The 6,000-nt window shown below is 39.4% G+C and overlaps 1 protein-coding gene across 1 annotated transcript in view; it reads left to right on the top strand.

Annotated features, from left to right (window-relative positions):
* The first annotated feature begins 1,580 nt into the window (after positions 1–1,580).
* Positions 1,581–6,000, top strand: part of ZNF385C (zinc finger protein 385C) — a 241,667-nt gene continuing 237,247 nt past the window's right edge. Inside the window, exon 1 of the mRNA XM_058182925.1 lies at positions 1,581–1,689. The gene's annotated coding sequence lies outside the window, so the exon portion shown is untranslated. The remainder of the gene's footprint in view (positions 1,690–6,000) is intronic.

Below are 6,000 nucleotides of genomic sequence, written 5' to 3'. Positions count from 1 at the left end.
CTTTGGATGTGAAGTGATTATGAGCATTACACGCACAAAAATGTGTATTCTTTGAACGTCCTGAATCAACTACCTCTCAACTTAATTATACAATTATAATTAGCACAGGTGGCCCCTAAGGCTGTGTGCTCTCCCCACTTCTCTTCTCTCTATGTACCAATGATTGCATCTCCAACGATAAATCTGTTAAGCTACTGAAGTTCGCAGATGACACAACAGTGATCGGTCTCATTTGAGACAATGACGAATCCACATATAGACGAGAGGTCGAACGACTAGCTTTGTGGTGCAACCAAAACAATCTGGAACTGAACACACTCAAAACCGTAGAAATGGTGGTAGACTTTAGGAGAAACCCTTCCATACTTCCACCTCTCACAATACTAGACAACACAGTATCAACAGTAGAAACCTTTAAATTTCTAGGTTCTATCATATCGCAAGATCTAAAATGGACAGCTAACATCAAAAACATCATTAAAAAAGGACAACAAAGAATGTTCTTTCTGCGCCAACTCAGAAAGCTCAAACTGCCCAAGGAGCTGCTGATCCAGTTCTACAGAGGAATTATTGAGTCTGTCATTTGCACCTCTATAACTGTCTGGTTCGGTTCTGCAACCCAACAAGAAAAACACAGACTTCAGAGGATAATTAGAACTGCAGAAAAAATAATTGCTACCAACCTGCCTTCCATTGAGGACCTGTATACTGCACGAGTCAAAAAGAGGGCTGTGAAAATATTTACAGACCTCTCACATCCTGGACATAAATTGTTTCAACTCCTACCCTCAAAACGACGCTATAGAGCACTGCACACCAGAACAACTAGACACAAGGACAGTTTTTTTCCCAAAGGCCATCACTGCTAAACAAATAATTCCCTCAACACTGTCAAACTACTAAATCTGCACTACTATTAATCTTCTCATCGATCCCATCACCAATCTCTTTCCACTTATGACTGTATGACTGTAACTTTGTTGCTGGGAATCCTTATGATTTATATTGATATATTGACCATCAATTGTGTTGTAAATGTTGTACCTTGATGAACGTATCTTTTCTTTTATGTACACTGAGAGCATATGCACCAAATTCCTTGTGTGTCCAATCACACTTGGCCAATAAAAAATTCTATTCTATTCTATTCTATTCTATTCTATTCTATAATAATATATAATATTTTCAGACGGTGTGTGTGTGTCCGTTCTGTTTATCCATCCCATTCATATCTTTACGTTACACCCTCCGTCGTTAGTCATTTTTCCCACTCCAGATTAGCATCCAAACTTTGCAGAATATGCGGCAAGTTGTCAATCATTTTGAATATCTTTTCTGCGCCTGGTCGGGTTATTCTAACAGACGTTCTCACAGCCTGCTCGGATGAATGAAAGCAACCTTTATATATGCAGCATGCATGCAAACATTTTCCCCTTTAGGACTAATTGATGCAGCTGTCGCGGTCCGCGCTTTGCCTGGTCCGCGTTCCAACGGCAACGAGAGGCGAGGGATCAGCTACACCCTCAAGAGGTGGGATAGCGCGCGTGCGCGTCCCCTAGAGTCCGAGGAGGCGAGCTCGCGGCGTTTTCATTCGCTCTTTGCCCCGGCACGAGTTGGGAGGTTTCTACCTGTTTGTCTGGACAAGAGAAGATGTTGCAAGCGATGCCCAGCTGAGCGGTAGCTGGCCAGGTAAGGAGTCCAGCGGAGCGCGGCTCAGCTACAAGGCGCTGTTGATCGCAAGGGGAGACTTCTCTGGATCCGGGTGCATCTTGCATGCCACCCCCGCCTCCTTTTTGAAGAAACCCATTTTACTTTGCAAAGCGAGAGAGGCGAAAACCCCTCTTTGCTTCTCCATGAACTCGAGAGCAGGTGTGAGAGAAGTGTGCTTTTGCACCTTGCCCGAGCAACACTTTTGCATAGGCGAAAAGGGGATGTCTGTAGTTCCTGCTTTCCGTTAAAACCATGTCAGTAGATACTCCATTCATTTTCTGCCTTCTTTCTATTACATTTATCCTCGATCTCTCTTCTCTCAAGCCGCTGACCTTCCCATTTGGTCTTCTCCGCACAGTTCTCAGGTTTTTTGCCCCTTTTTCCCCTGGTTCTTTCTTTTGCCCATTTCTCTTTCATCCTTAAAGTCCTTCACCTGCCTCTCAACATTCCCGCTACCCCCTTCTTTCGGATGATTTGGGTTCTCTGAGTTAAAAGGACCCCCCAAAAATTATAAAAAGGTTCATGTGATCCCTTCTTCAGCCTGAATGTGGGTTTTTTGTTATTATTTCTTTACTTTTGATTTTCCTGTCAAAGTAGTGTGGTTTTGATCAAGATTCTGTTAAAGATTTTTATTCTGTATGGACTATAAATCATGTTTCCTGGGTGAAAAATACCCGGAGAGTCCAAGAGTGTAATAGTCCATTTGGAATTAGTATTTGCTTTAGTATTTTTGACCCTATACAAATCAATGTATACAAATACAATACAAATACAATGCAGAGAGGTTGTAAAACCTCTCTGCATTGGGACATTCTTGTATAGTATTGTGAGAGATTTTTGGATTTGAACTGTGAGGCCTGGGGAAGGCATTGAATTGAACTGAGGCCAAAATTGAATGAGTTCAAAGGGATGGGCATTATTTACTTTATATATTGGAGTATTTTGACCTGAAAATGGTCTTTCCAAGTAATTTAAAATATTTTAATTAGTTAGTACAAAACTTTATTATCAGATGTTGATTTTCCAACTAACTTTTCTCACCCTGATACCCTCCAGGTGTTAGCTGAAAATTTTAATCCCAAAACATGTAGAGAGCCAAGTGAGGATATACATCCTACATGGTGAAAACATAATTGCTATGCCACTTTGAAAATAAAGTCATACCAATGAATTAAAGCTCACCCACCCCGAAGGCTTGCTACAATTATCATATGGACTCTCAACATTTCATAAATTCTATCTGTGTCTAATCATGTTTAGTGTAGGAACCTATAAGCTTTTTGATTAGAAAGGATCCTCAGATTGTTGAAAATCTTTACAGAGAATGATTCTATTGGGAAATGTCTATGGACTGGTGTAGATTTCCCCCTCTTTTTGGAATTGATGTACATAATAAAAGTTTTGTGGGCAGGAGTTTGTCTGGTTTAAATGATCAGCTGACTTACCTAATCATAACAGTAGACATTTTACATTAGCATTCATTTGTAAATAATTGTGGGTCGTAGAGTGTCAGATTCAGTGTATAAAAAAATAATTGGGCTAATGAAAACAGTGCCTTCTGTTTTCCTGTTCTGTTTAGTTAGCAAGGTCTTGAGGGAATTTCCAGTATTCCTACATTAACAAGTATTTTCGGAAGAAGTTGAAAAATATGTTCTCCTTAATGGGCACAATAGAACAAATTAGTTGTAGCAGTTAGATGGATGTTAGTGCCCAGTAACATTTAGGATATTTCCTAACTTTCCAAAAGTTGTTGTCTTTGGCTGTTAATAAAATGCGCCCACACATCCTTTGAGAGCCCTCAATAATCATTAGTTCTTTGCTGCACAAATAAATCACATCAACCTAGGTAATTCTCAACTTCAGTTAATGACCGGTCAAGTCACAACAGTGCTAAAAAAAGGTGATTTATGACCACTCCTTGCACTTACAACTTTCATAGCATCCTCACAATCATGTAATCAAAATTCAAGTGCTGGGCAACTGGCATGTATTTGTGGCAATTGCAGCATTCCAGTCATTTGATAGCCATTTGTAACCTTCCCAGCTGACTTCTGATAAGCAAAGTCAGAGGTGACGGGGATGGGTGGGTAGGGAAGCTGGATTTGCTTAACAATTGATTCACTTATTATCTGCAGTGATTTTTTAATATCTATAGTTTTTGCTTTGGCAGAAAGCCATAAAATTGGGCACTATGGGAATTCCGGCCTCACGTGTCATAAATTGAGGATTACAAGTATTGTAAACTTCTGGCACATACTCAGTTCTACCTTACTCAATTGCACACTTGCTGGGAGAATTGATTTAGTTGGCTTAAGAATTGATTTAGTTGGCAGTTGTTTCACAGAAATCTGTTAGCGTAATTTTTCCCAATCTGATACTGTCCAGATATTGTAAATATCAGTTTGCACTTGGAGGATACTTGATTAGAGAAGGCTGAGTTAATTTCTATCTAGTCATTCTCAAACTGTTGACTTTTTCTTCCTTTAGCATATAATCATGGTATTCCCTGGATGTCTCCTATCCAAGCTCCTTTAGCATATAATCATGGTATTCCCTGGATGTCTCCTAACCAGGTTAACACCTTCAAAGCCAGGCAGGACTTTGCTCACCTCAGCTAGGACTGAGAGACAGCCAACCTGCTCAGATAATAAACTCTTATCATGCCATCAAACACCAATAAGGCAATGGGTATTTAATAACATTCTGAGAATGGCAAGTGAGTGGCTCAGTGGAATATTTCTGATTTGGGAAGAGACCTGGCAACAGTTTGTGTTGGACCTGGCTATGTTTCATTTGAGGACAAATCCATATCTAACTGACACTAAATGAACAGTTTATATATTGACACTGGTTGAAAAAGAAGGCTACAATTCCAATTCTGCACCAAATTAATTGTCTTCTAACTGGTTTCTTTGATTAATTTGAAATTCTCAGCAGTCTGGCTCACAATAACCTAAAGATTTTGACTACTAATATGAGGCAAGAGTTTTGTCACATATCATCTTTAATATGGCCATCACTGACTGAGATACGCAAAATTGGACAGAGACTTCTTTGGGATTACACCAAAGCTATGAAAATTCCTAATCAAAGATATTGTTGCTTTTAGAAAAAGACATCAGGGGAACCTTCTTCCAGAAAATGTTTGGGTTGCTCTAACTCATTTCTGCTGCTAATAATGTTTTCATTAGTATTTTTAAATTGAGCATATTATTTTAAACCATGTATATGTAAAATCTACCTATCAGGAGTTAATCCATTTTGTTGCCTGAGGCAAAAACTAAGACAGCTGTATTTCTCTTAGCTTATAGAATTGAAAGAGACTCCCGGCTGAGATTTATTTCAATCTTTTCTTCACTGCTTTCAAAGATTTCCTTGCATCTGGAGACAGCAGCTACGGGTCTCTGAGCAAATCATGACAGCAACCTTACATACAACTGCCTTTCATCAGTAGTATCTGATCCCAAACGTGGAACAAATAATCACTGGGTCATCGTAAGGAGGTTGCACTTTAAAAGTAGAGCCACTGTCTCTCAGCATTTAACTTAGTACTTGGACAGGAGACCTTGAGGGAGTAGTAGCATGGTTGTATGCTAAAACTGGGAAATTGAAACACATCCTGAGAATGTGGCAAATCATTTTGAGTCTTGGCGCCAAGAAGTCTGCAGGTTTACATGCATATTACCTCTATCTTTATGAGTTGACTAGCTTTAGAAGCATAGTAAAATCATATACCAAATCTCTGTCCCTTTCCCAGACAGATATGCTCCAAATATTTTCAAATTACGGGCACTATAATTCCCAGCCAGAGGCTCTATTAATTTGGAATTCTGGGAGCTATCATTGCAGTACATTTGGAGGCATTGAGCTAGGGAAGGCTTCTTTAATCAGTTGCTTCTGCGATAATCTTTAAGAAAAGCAGAACTATGCTAGCTAAGGATGACAGAAGACCTAGTCCGGTATATCTGGATGGCTGCTCCAGCAATCAAAAGAATACCCAAGATTCCCTTAGCCCCCTTTTTATCTTTTGCCTACCAGATTTACCTCAGCATCTCTGCTTCTTAATTGTAATTAGAAGCAGAATTAAAAATTCTAGGTAATTCTTGCTGTTTATGAAATTCCAGAATTGACTTTTCCCTATCCCTTTTATTGCCTTGCTGAGATAGATCAACATAGAAACTGGCCTGATCTTAACATTTGTTGAATGAGTCATGGTTTCTTGAGACATAGGTCTTATCATGCTTATTATAAAGCTATGGTGCTAACTTTCTCAGTGAGTCATTCACTAGT

The sequence above is a fragment of the Ahaetulla prasina genome, chromosome 4 (assembly GCF_028640845.1).
Source record: "Ahaetulla prasina isolate Xishuangbanna chromosome 4, ASM2864084v1, whole genome shotgun sequence".
NCBI classification, from domain to species: domain Eukaryota; kingdom Metazoa; phylum Chordata; class Lepidosauria; order Squamata; family Colubridae; genus Ahaetulla; species Ahaetulla prasina.
Note: the sequence above shows the minus strand (reverse complement) of the source record. Positions and strands in the feature narration are given on the sequence as shown.